The following is a 14,131-nucleotide window of genomic DNA, read 5'->3' as shown; positions in this document are numbered from 1 at the left end:
AGAAACGTTGATATATGCAATAAAAACAGAACTTCTCCCCTTTCCAATATCTTTCTCAGTATTTTAACGAGAAACAAATAGTTGATTGAAAATGAAGTGTTTAAGGTTAATTTCTAATCAATGCATCATTTGTTTGCATCATTTTTATCGTATATTTATGAATTAATTGCAATAAACTGAAAATTCACAAAAACGTGGAAAAATAACAAAATATTGCATAATTCGATGATATTTTGTTTATATCACATAAAGGAAAAGGGGATGATAAACGTCAAAGTATTGCTGAATTCGATGATATTTAGTACGAAACAAAATGCAAGAAAACTTGCATAAAATGCAATATTATGCGAAAATCTAAGATTTGAAGGCCAAATCACATATCGTGATACGACATGAAATAGTATCGAAATATTGGTAAAAATGAATGTATTTACGTAATATCAAACTACATGAAAAACGTGAAAACGTCATTATTATACCAAATTTGAGGATTTTAACGTCGAATCATAAAGCGACGTTTCGTATTTTTTAGACCCTAGAAAAGACATATAAAGATGTTGCTTCCAATACAAATGACAAAAATCTATGTGTTTTCATTAAAATTAACTAAAATGTTCCTGATTTTCGGTTTATATTACCGATGGAAGATGTACACGTAAAACCGTTCTACTCCGGCTGAAACGTCGATATATGCAATAAAAACAGAAATTCTCCCCCTTTAAATATCTTACCCAGTATTTTAACGAGAAACAAATAGATGATTGAAAATGAAGTATTTAAGGTTATTTTCTGATCATTATGTGTTTCCATAATTTTTCTCGTATATATAATGAAATAATATCAATAAACTGAAAATTCAGAAAAACGTAGAAAAACGGCAAAATATTGCTTAATTCGATCATTTTTTGTTTAAATCACACAAAGGAAAAGGGGATGATAAAGGTAAAAATATTGCTAAATTCGATGATTTTTAGTACAAAACAAAATGTAAGAAAACTTGCTTAAAAATGCAAAATTTGCGAAATTCTGAGATTTGAAGGCCAAATCACATATCGTGAGAAAACATGAAGTAGTATCGAAATATTGGTAAAAACCAATATATATACGTAAAATCACACTACATGAATAACGTGAAAAAAGTCACTATATTACCATATTTGAGGATTTTAACTTCAAATCATAGAGCGAGGTTTCGTATTATTTAGATCCAAGAAAAGACATATGACAATGTTGTTTCAAATACAAATGATAAAAATCAATGTGTTTTCATTAAAATTAACTAAAATGTTCCTGATTTTCGGTTTATATTACCGATGGAAGATGTACACGTAAAACCGTTCTACTCCGGCTGAAACGTCGATATATGCAATAAAAACAGAACTTCTCCCCTTTCCAATATTTTAACGAGAAACAAATAGTTGATTGAAAATGAAGTATTTAAGGTTATTTTCTGATCAATTATGTGTTTCCATAATTTTTCTCGTATATTTAATGAAATAATAACAATAAACTGAAAATTAAAAAAAACGAAGAAAAACGGCAAAATATTGCTTAATTCGATGATATTTTTTTTAAATCACATAAAGGAAAAGGGGATGATAAAGGTCAAAATATTGCTAAATTCGATGATTTTTAGTACAAAACAAAATGCAAGAAAACTTCATAAAAATGCAAAATTTGCGAAATTCTGAGATTTGAAAGCCAGATCACATATCGTGATACTACATGAAATAGTATCGAAATATTGGTAAAAATGAATATATTTACGTAACATCAAACTACATGAAAAACGTGAAAAAGTCATTATTATACCAAATTTGAGGATTTTAACTTCGAATCATAGAGCGACGTTTCGTATTTTTTAGACCCTAGAAAAGACGTTTAAAGATGTTACTTCCAATACAAATGGTAAAAATCAATGTGTTTTCATTAAAATTAACTAAAATTTTGCTGATTTTCAGTTTATATTACTGATGGAAGATGTGCACGTAAAACTGCTTAAAAAGGCAAAATTTGCGAAATTCTGAGATTTGAAGGCCAAATCACATATCGTGATACTACATGAAATAGTATCGAAATATTGGTAAAAATGAATATATTTACGTAATATCAAGCTACATGAAAAAGGTGAAAAAAGTCATTATTATACCAAATTTGAGGATTTTAACTCCGAATCATAGAGTGACGTTTCGTATTTTTTAGACCCTAGAAAAGACGTTTAAAGATGTTGCTTCCAATACAAATGACAAAAATCAATGTGTTTTCATTAAAATTAACGGAAATGTTCCTGATTTTCGGTTTATATTACCGATGGAAGATGTACACGTAAAACCGTTCTACTCCGGCTGAAACGTCGATATATGCAATAAAAACAGAAATTCTCGCCCTTTAAATATCTTACCCAGTATTTTAACGAGAAACAGATAGATGATTGAAAATGAAGTATTTAAGGTTATTTTCTGATCAATTATGTGTTTCCATAATTTTTCTCGTATATTTAATGAAATAATAACAATAAACTGAAAATTCACAAAAACGTAGAAAAACGGCAAAATATTGCTTAATTAGATCATTTTTTGTTTATATCACATAAAGGAAAAGGGGATGATAAAGGTAAAAATATTGCTAAATTCGATGATTTTTAGTACAAAACAAAATGCAAGAAAACTTGCTTAAAAAATCAAAATTTGCGAAGTTCTGAGATTTGAAGGCCAAATCACATATCGTGAGAAAACATGAAGTAGTATCGAAATATTGGTACAAACGAATATATATACATAAAATCACACTACATGAATAACGTGAAAAAAGTCACTATATTACCATATTTGAGGATTTTAACTTCAAATCATAGAGCGAGGTTTCGTATTATTTAGATCCAAGAAAAGACATATGACAATGTTGCTTCCAATACAAATGGTAAAAATCAATGTGTTTTCATTAAAATTAACTAAAATTTTCCTGATTTTTGGTTTATATTACTGATGGAAGATGTGCACGTAAAACCGTTCTAATCCGGCTGAAACGTCGATATATGCAATAAAAACAGAACTTTTCCCCTTTTCAATATATTACTCAGAATTTTAACGAGAAACAAATAGATGATTGAAAACAAAGTATTTAAGGTTATTTTCTGATCAATTATGTGTTTGCATAATTTTTATCGTATATATAATGAATTAATAACAATAAACTGAAAATTCACAAAAACGTGGAAAAACGGCCTAATTCGATGATATTTTCTTTAAATCACATAAAGGAAAAGATGATAAAGGTCAAGATATTGCTAAATTCGATGATTTTTAGTACAAAACAAAATGCAAGAAAACTTGCTTAAAAATGCAAAATTTGCGAAATTCTGAGATTTGAAGGCCAAATCACATATCGTGAAAAAACATTAAGTAGTATCGAAATACTGTTAAAACCAATATATATACGTAAAATCACACTACATGAATAACGTGAAAAAAGTCACTATATTATCATATTTGAGGATTTTAACTTCAAATCATAGAGCGAGGTTTCGTATTATTTAGATCCAAGAAAAGACATATGACAATGTTGTTTCAAATACAAATGTTAAAAATCAATGTGTTTTCATTAGAATTAACTAAAATGTTCTTGATTTTCCGTTTATATAACCGATTTTAGATATACACGTAAAACCGCTCTAATCCGGCTGAAACGTCGATATATGCAATAAAAACAGAACTTCTCCCCTTTCCAATATCTAACTCAGTATTTTAACGAGAAACAAATAGTTGATTGAAAATGAAGTATTTAAGGTTATTTTCTGATCAATTATGTGTTTCCATAATTTTTCTCGTATGTTTAATGAAATAATAACAATAAACTGAAAATTCAAAAAACCGAAGTAAAACGGCAAAATATTGCTTAATTCGATGATATTTTTTTAAATCACATAAAGGAAAAGGGGATGATAAAGGTCAAAATATTGCTAAATTCGATGATTTTTAGTACAAAACAAAATGCAAGAAAACTTGCTTAAAAATTCAAAATTTGCGAAATTCTGAGATTTGAAGGCCAGATCACATATCGTGATACTACATGAAATAGTATTGAAATATTGGTAAAAATGAATATATTTACGTAACATCAAACTACATGAAAAACGTGAAAAAAGTCATTATTATACCAAATTTGAGGATTTTAACTTCGAATCATAGAGCGACGTTTCGTATTTTTTAGACCCTAGAAAAGACGTTTAAAGATGTTGCTTCCAATACAAATGGTAAAAATCAATGTGTTTTCATTAAAATTAACTAAAATTTTCCTGATTTTCGGTTTATATTACTGATGGAAGATGTGCACGTAAAACCGTTCTAATCCGGCTGAAACGTCGATATATGCAATAAAAACAGAACTTTTCCCCTTTCCAATATATTACTCAGTATTTTAACGAGAAACAAATAGATGATTGAAAACGAAGTATTTAAGGTTATTTTCTGATCAATTATGTGTTTGCATAATTTTTATCGTATATATAATGAATTAATAACAATAAACTGAAAATTCACAAAAACGTGGAAAAACGGCCTAATTCGATGATATTTTGTTTAAATCACATAAAGGGAAAGATGATAAAGGTCAAGATATTGCTAAATTCGATGATTTTTAGTACAAAACAAAATGCAAGAAAACTTGCTTAAAAATTCAAAATTTGCGAAATTCTGAGATTTGAAGGCCAAATCACATATCGTGAGAAAACATGAAGAAGTATCGAAATATTGGTAAAAACGAATATATATATACATAAAATCACACTACATGAATAACGTGAAAAAAGTCACTATATTACCATATTTGAGGATTTTACTTCAAATCATAGAGCGAGGTTTCGTATTATTTAGATCCAAGAAAAGACATATGACAATGTTGTTTCAAATACAAATGATAAAAGTCAATGTGTTTTCATTAGAATTAACTAAAATGTTCCTGATTTTCCGTTTATATAACCGATTTTAGATATACACGTAAAACCCCTCTAATCCGGCTGAAACGTCGATATATTCAATAAAAACAGAACTAGTATCTCAATATCTTACTCAGTATTTTAAAGAGAAACAAATAGTTAATTGAAAATAAAGTGTTTAAGGTTAATTTCTAATCAATTATGTGTTTGCATCATTTTTATCGTATATTTAATGAATTATTTGCAATAAACTGAAAATTCACAAAAACGTGGAAAAACAGCAAAATATTGCCTAATTCGATGATATTTTGTTTATATTACATAAAGGAAAAGGGGATGATAAAGTCAAAATATTGCGGAAATTCGATGATTTTTAGTACGAAACAAAATGCAAGAAAACTTGCTTAAAATGCAATATTATACGAAAATCTGAGATTTGAAGGCCAAATCACATATCGTGATACTACATGAAATAGTATCGAAATATTGGTAAAAATGAATATATTTACGTAATATCAAACTACATGAAAAAGGTGAAAAAAGTCATTATTATACCAAATTTGAGGATTTTAACTCCGAATCATAGAGCGACGTTACGTATTTTTTAGACCCTAGAAAAGACGTTTAAAGATGTTGCTTCCAATACAAATGACAAAAATCAATGTGTTTTCATTAAAATTAACTAAAATGTTCCTGATTTTTGGTTTATATTACTGATGGAAGATGTGCACGTAAAACCGTTCTAATCCGGCTGAAACGTCGATATATGCAATAAAAACAGAACTTTTCCCCTTTTCAATATATTACTCAGAATTTTAACGAGAAACAAATAGATGATTGAAAACAAAGTATTTAAGGTTATTTTCTGATCAATTATGTGTTTGCATAATTTTTATCGTATATATAATGAATTAATAACAATAAACTGAAAATTCACAAAAACGTGGAAAAACGGCCTAATTCGATGATATTTTCTTTAAATCACATAAAGGAAAAGATGATAAAGGTCAAGATATTGCTAAATTCGATGATTTTTAGTACAAAACAAAATGCAAGAAAACTTGCTTAAAAATGCAAAATTTGCGAAATTCTGAGATTTGAAGGCCAAATCACATATCGTGAAAAAACATTAAGTAGTATCGAAATACTGTTAAAACCAATATATATACGTAAAATCACACTACATGAATAACGTGAAAAAAGTCACTATATTATCATATTTGAGGATTTTAACTTCAAATCATAGAGCGAGGTTTCGTATTATTTAGATCCAAGAAAAGACATATGACAATGTTGTTTCAAATACAAATGTTAAAAATCAATGTGTTTTCATTAGAATTAACTAAAATGTTCTTGATTTTCCGTTTATATAACCGATTTTAGATATACACGTAAAACCGCTCTAATCCGGCTGAAACGTCGATATATGCAATAAAAACAGAACTTCTCCCCTTTCCAATATCTAACTCAGTATTTTAACGAGAAACAAATAGTTGATTGAAAATGAAGTATTTAAGGTTATTTTCTGATCAATTATGTGTTTCCATAATTTTTCTCGTATGTTTAATGAAATAATAACAATAAACTGAAAATTCAAAAAACCGAAGTAAAACGGCAAAATATTGCTTAATTCGATGATATTTTTTTAAATCACATAAAGGAAAAGGGGATGATAAAGGTCAAAATATTGCTAAATTCGATGATTTTTAGTACAAAACAAAATGCAAGAAAACTTGCTTAAAAATTCAAAATTTGCGAAATTCTGAGATTTGAAGGCCAGATCACATATCGTGATACTACATGAAATAGTATTGAAATATTGGTAAAAATGAATATATTTACGTAACATCAAACTACATGAAAAACGTGAAAAAAGTCATTATTATACCAAATTTGAGGATTTTAACTTCGAATCATAGAGCGACGTTTCGTATTTTTTAGACCCTAGAAAAGACGTTTAAAGATGTTGCTTCCAATACAAATGGTAAAAATCAATGTGTTTTCATTAAAATTAACTAAAATTTTCCTGATTTTCGGTTTATATTACTGATGGAAGATGTGCACGTAAAACCGTTCTAATCCGGCTGAAACGTCGATATATGCAATAAAAACAGAACTTTTCCCCTTTCCAATATATTACTCAGTATTTTAACGAGAAACAAATAGATGATTGAAAACGAAGTATTTAAGGTTATTTTCTGATCAATTATGTGTTTGCATAATTTTTATCGTATATATAATGAATTAATAACAATAAACTGAAAATTCACAAAAACGTGGAAAAACGGCCTAATTCGATGATATTTTGTTTAAATCACATAAAGGGAAAGATGATAAAGGTCAAGATATTGCTAAATTCGATGATTTTTAGTACAAAACAAAATGCAAGAAAACTTGCTTAAAAATGCAAAATTTGCGAAATTCTGAGATTTGAAGGCCAAATCACATATCGTGAGAAAACATGAAGAAGTATCGAAATATTGGTAAAAACGAATATATATATACATAAAATCACACTACATGAATAACGTGAAAAAAGTCACTATATTACCATATTTGAGGATTTTACTTCAAATCATAGAGCGAGGTTTCGTATTATTTAGATCCAAGAAAAGACATATGACAATGTTGTTTCAAATACAAATGATAAAAGTCAATGTGTTTTCATTAGAATTAACTAAAATGTTCCTGATTTTCCGTTTATATAACCGATTTTAGATATACACGTAAAACCCCTCTAATCCGGCTGAAACGTCGATATATTCAATAAAAACAGAACTAGTATCTCAATATCTTACTCAGTATTTTAAAGAGAAACAAATAGTTAATTGAAAATAAAGTGTTTAAGGTTAATTTCTAATCAATTATGTGTTTGCATCATTTTTATCGTATATTTAATGAATTATTTGCAATAAACTGAAAATTCACAAAAACGTGGAAAAACAGCAAAATATTGCCTAATTCGATGATATTTTGTTTATATTACATAAAGGAAAAGGGGATGATAAAGTCAAAATATTGCGGAAATTCGATGATTTTTAGTACGAAACAAAATGCAAGAAAACTTGCTTAAAATGCAATATTATACGAAAATCTGAGATTTGAAGGCCAAATCACATATCGTGATACTACATGAAATAGTATCGAAATATTGGTAAAAATGAATATATTTACGTAATATCAAACTACATGAAAAAGGTGAAAAAAGTCATTATTATACCAAATTTGAGGATTTTAACTCCGAATCATAGAGCGACGTTACGTATTTTTTAGACCCTAGAAAAGACGTTTAAAGATGTTGCTTCCAATACAAATGACAAAAATCAATGTGTTTTCATTAAAATTAACTAAAATGTTCCTGATTTTTGGTTTATATTACTGATGGAAGATGTGCACGTAAAACCGTTCTAATCCGGCTGAAACGTCGATATATGCAATAAAAACAGAACTTTTCCCCTTTTCAATATATTACTCAGAATTTTAACGAGAAACAAATAGATGATTGAAAACAAAGTATTTAAGGTTATTTTCTGATCAATTATGTGTTTGCATAATTTTTATCGTATATATAATGAATTAATAACAATAAACTGAAAATTCACAAAAACGTGGAAAAACGGCCTAATTCGATGATATTTTCTTTAAATCACATAAAGGAAAAGATGATAAAGGTCAAGATATTGCTAAATTCGATGATTTTTAGTACAAAACAAAATGCAAGAAAACTTGCTTAAAAATGCAAAATTTGCGAAATTCTGAGATTTGAAGGCCAAATCACATATCGTGAAAAAACATTAAGTAGTATCGAAATACTGTTAAAACCAATATATATACGTAAAATCACACTACATGAATAACGTGAAAAAAGTCACTATATTATCATATTTGAGGATTTTAACTTCAAATCATAGAGCGAGGTTTCGTATTATTTAGATCCAAGAAAAGACATATGACAATGTTGTTTCAAATACAAATGTTAAAAATCAATGTGTTTTCATTAGAATTAACTAAAATGTTCTTGATTTTCCGTTTATATAACCGATTTTAGATATACACGTAAAACCGCTCTAATCCGGCTGAAACGTCGATATATGCAATAAAAACAGAACTTCTCCCCTTTCCAATATCTAACTCAGTATTTTAACGAGAAACAAATAGTTGATTGAAAATGAAGTATTTAAGGTTATTTTCTGATCAATTATGTGTTTCCATAATTTTTCTCGTATGTTTAATGAAATAATAACAATAAACTGAAAATTCAAAAAACCGAAGTAAAACGGCAAAATATTGCTTAATTCGATGATATTTTTTTAAATCACATAAAGGAAAAGGGGATGATAAAGGTCAAAATATTGCTAAATTCGATGATTTTTAGTACAAAACAAAATGCAAGAAAACTTGCTTAAAAATTCAAAATTTGCGAAATTCTGAGATTTGAAGGCCAGATCACATATCGTGATACTACATGAAATAGTATTGAAATATTGGTAAAAATGAATATATTTACGTAACATCAAACTACATGAAAAACGTGAAAAAAGTCATTATTATACCAAATTTGAGGATTTTAACTTCGAATCATAGAGCGACGTTTCGTATTTTTTAGACCCTAGAAAAGACGTTTAAAGATGTTGCTTCCAATACAAATGGTAAAAATCAATGTGTTTTCATTAAAATTAACTAAAATTTTCCTGATTTTCGGTTTATATTACTGATGGAAGATGTGCACGTAAAACCGTTCTAATCCGGCTGAAACGTCGATATATGCAATAAAAACAGAACTTTTCCCCTTTCCAATATATTACTCAGTATTTTAACGAGAAACAAATAGATGATTGAAAACGAAGTATTTAAGGTTATTTTCTGATCAATTATGTGTTTGCATAATTTTTATCGTATATATAATGAATTAATAACAATAAACTGAAAATTCACAAAAACGTGGAAAAACGGCCTAATTCGATGATATTTTGTTTAAATCACATAAAGGGAAAGATGATAAAGGTCAAGATATTGCTAAATTCGATGATTTTTAGTACAAAACAAAATGCAAGAAAACTTGCTTAAAAATGCAAAATTTGCGAAATTCTGAGATTTGAAGGCCAAATCACATATCGTGAGAAAACATGAAGAAGTATCGAAATATTGGTAAAAACGAATATATATATACATAAAATCACACTACATGAATAACGTGAAAAAAGTCACTATATTACCATATTTGAGGATTTTACTTCAAATCATAGAGCGAGGTTTCGTATTATTTAGATCCAAGAAAAGACATATGACAATGTTGTTTCAAATACAAATGATAAAAGTCAATGTGTTTTCATTAGAATTAACTAAAATGTTCCTGATTTTCCGTTTATATAACCGATTTTAGATATACACGTAAAACCCCTCTAATCCGGCTGAAACGTCGATATATTCAATAAAAACAGAACTAGTATCTCAATATCTTACTCAGTATTTTAAAGAGAAACAAATAGTTAATTGAAAATAAAGTGTTTAAGGTTAATTTCTAATCAATTATGTGTTTGCATCATTTTTATCGTATATTTAATGAATTATTTGCAATAAACTGAAAATTCACAAAAACGTGGAAAAACAGCAAAATATTGCCTAATTCGATGATATTTTGTTTATATTACATAAAGGAAAAGGGGATGATAAAGTCAAAATATTGCGGAAATTCGATGATTTTTAGTACGAAACAAAATGCAAGAAAACTTGCTTAAAATGCAATATTATACGAAAATCTGAGATTTGAAGGCCAAATCACATATCGTGATACTACATGAAATAGTATCGAAATATTGGTAAAAATGAATATATTTACGTAATATCAAACTACATGAAAAAGGTGAAAAAAGTCATTATTATACCAAATTTGAGGATTTTAACTCCGAATCATAGAGCGACGTTACGTATTTTTTAGACCCTAGAAAAGACGTTTAAAGATGTTGCTTCCAATACAAATGACAAAAATCAATGTGTTTTCATTAAAATTAACTAAAATGTTCCTGATTTTCGGTTTATATTACCGATGGAAGATGTACACGTAAAACCGTTCTACTCCGGCTGAAACGTCGATATATGCAATAAAAACAGAAATTCTCCCCCTTTAAATATCTTACCCAGTATTTTAACGAGAAACAGATAGATGATTGAAAATGAAGTATTTAAGGTTATTTTCTGATCAATTATGTGTTTCCATAATTTTTCTCGTATATATAATGAAATAATAACAATAAACTGAAAATTCACAAAAACGTAGAAAAACGGCAAAATATTGCTTAATTAGATCATTTTTTGTTTAAATCACACAAAGGAAAAGGGGATGATAAAGGTAAAAATATTGCTAAATTCGATGATTTTTAGTACAAAACAAAATGCAAGAAAACTTGCTTAAAAAATCAAAATTTGCGAAATTCTGAGATTTGAAGGCCAAATCACATATCGTGAGAAAACATGAAGAAGTATCGAAATATTGGTACAAACGAATATATATACATAAAATCACACTACATGAATAACGTGTAAAAAGTCACTATATTACCATATTTGAGGATTTTAACTTCAAATCATAGAGCGAGGTTTCGTATTATTTAGATCCAAGAAAAGACATATGACAATGTTGCTTCCAATACAAATGGTAAAAATCAATGTGTTTTCATTAAAATTACTAAAATTTTCCTGATTTTCGGTTTTTATTACTGATGGAAGATGTGCACGTAAAACCGTTCTAATCCGGCTGAAACGTCGATATATGCAATAAAAACAGAACTTTTCCCCTTTTCAATATATAACTCAGTATTTTAACGAGAAACAAATAGATGATTGAAAACGAAGTATTTAAGGTTATTTTCTGATCAATTATGTGTTTGCATAATTTTTATCGTATATATAATGAATTAATAACAATAAACTGAAAATTCACAAAAACGTGGAAAAACGGCCTAATTCGATGATATTTTCTTTAAATCACATAAAGGAAAAGATGATAAAGGTCAAGATATTGCTAAATTCGATGAATTTTAGTACAAAACAAAATGCAAGAAAACTTGCTTAAAAATGCAAAATTTGCGAAATTCTGAGATTTGAAGGCCAAATCACATATCGTGAGAAAACATTAAGTAGTATCGAAATACTGGTAAAAACCAATATATATACGTAAAATCACACTACATGAATAACGTGAAAAAAGTCACTATATTATCATATTTGAGGATTTTAACTTCAAATCATAGAGCGAGGTTTCGTATTATTTAGATCCAAGAAAAGACATATGACAATGTTGTTTCAAATACAAATGTTAAAAATCAATGTGTTTTCATTAGAATTAACTAAAATGTTCTTGATTTTCCGTTTATATAACCGATTTTAGATATACACGTAAAACCGCTCTAAACCGGCTGAAACGTCGATATATGCAATAAAAACAGAACTTCTCCCCTTTCCAATATCTAACTCAGTATTTTAACGAGAAACAAATAGTTGATTGAAAATGAAGTATTAAAGGTTATTTTCTGATCAATTATGTGTTTCCATAATTTTTCACGTATGTTTAATGAAATAATAACAATAAACTGAAAATTCAAAAAAACCGAAGTAAAACGGCAAAATATTGCTTAATTCGATGATATTTTTTTAAATCACATAAAGGAAAAGGGGATGATAAAGGTCAAAATATTGCTAAATTCGATGATTTTTAGTACAAAACAAAATGCAAGAAAACTTGCTTAAAAATGCAAAATTTGCGAAATTCTGACATTTGAAGGCCAGATCACATATCGTGATACTACATGAAATAGTATTGAAATATTGGTAAAAATGAATATATTTATGTAACATCAAACTACATGAAAAACGTGAAAAAAGTTATTATTATACCAAATTTGAGGATTTTAATTTCGGATCATAGAACGACGTTTCGTATTTTTTAGACCCTAGAAAAGACGTTTAAAGATGTTGCTTCCAATACAAATGGTAAAAATCAATGTGTTTTCAATAAAATTAACTAAAATTTTCCTGATTTTCGGTTTATATTACTGATGGAAGATGTGCACGTAAAACCGTTCTAATCCGGCTGAAACGTCGATATATGCAATAAAAACAGAACTTTTCCCCTTTTCAATATATTACTCAGTATTTTAACGAGAAACAAATAGATGATTGAAAATGAATTGTTTAAGGTTAATTTCTAATCAATTATGTGTTTGCATCATTTTTATCGTATATTTAATGAATTAATAGCAATAAACTGAAAATTCGCAAAAACGTTTAAAAACAGCAAAATATTGCCTAATTCGATGATATTTTGTTTATGTTACATAAAGATAAAGGGGATGATAAAGTCAAAATATTGCTGAATTCGATGATTTTTAGTACGAAACAAAATGCAAGAAAACTTGCTTAAAATGCAATATTATACGAAAATCTGAGATTTGAAGGCCAAATCACATATCGTGATACTACATGAAATAGTATCGAAATATTGGTAAAATGAATATATTTACGTAATATCAAGCTACATGAAAAAGGTGAAAAAAGTCATTATTATACCAAATTTGAGGATTTTAACTCCGAATCATTGAGCGACGTTTCGTATTTTTTAGACCCTAGAAAAGACGTTTAAAGATGTTGCTTCCAATACAAATGACAAAAATCAATGTGTTTTCATTAAAATTAACTGAAATGTTCCTGATTTTCGGTTTATATTACCGATGGAAGATGTACACGTAAAACCGTTCTACTCCGGCTGAAACGTCGATATAGGCAATAAAAACAGAAATTCTCGCCCTTTAAATATCTTACCCAGTATTTTGACGAGAAACAGATAGATGATTGAAAATGAAGTATTTAAGGTTATTTTCTGATCAATTATGTGTTTCCATAATTTTTCTCGTATATATAATGAAATAATAACAATAAACTGAAAATTCACAAAAACGTAGAAAAACGGCAAAATATTGCTTAATTAGATCATTTTTTGTTTAAATCACATAAAGGAAAAGGGGGATGATAAAGGTAAAAATATTGCTAAATTCGATGATTTTTAGTACAAAACAAAATGCAAGAAAACTTGCTTAAAAAATCAAAATTTGCGAAATTCTGAGATTTGAAGGCCAAATCACATATCGTGAGAAAACATGAAGTAGTATCGAAATATTGGTACAAACGAATATATATACATAA

This window comes from Procambarus clarkii, chromosome 67 (genome assembly GCF_040958095.1).
Source record: "Procambarus clarkii isolate CNS0578487 chromosome 67, FALCON_Pclarkii_2.0, whole genome shotgun sequence".
NCBI lineage: Eukaryota > Metazoa > Arthropoda > Malacostraca > Decapoda > Cambaridae > Procambarus > Procambarus clarkii.
Note: the sequence above shows the minus strand (reverse complement) of the source record.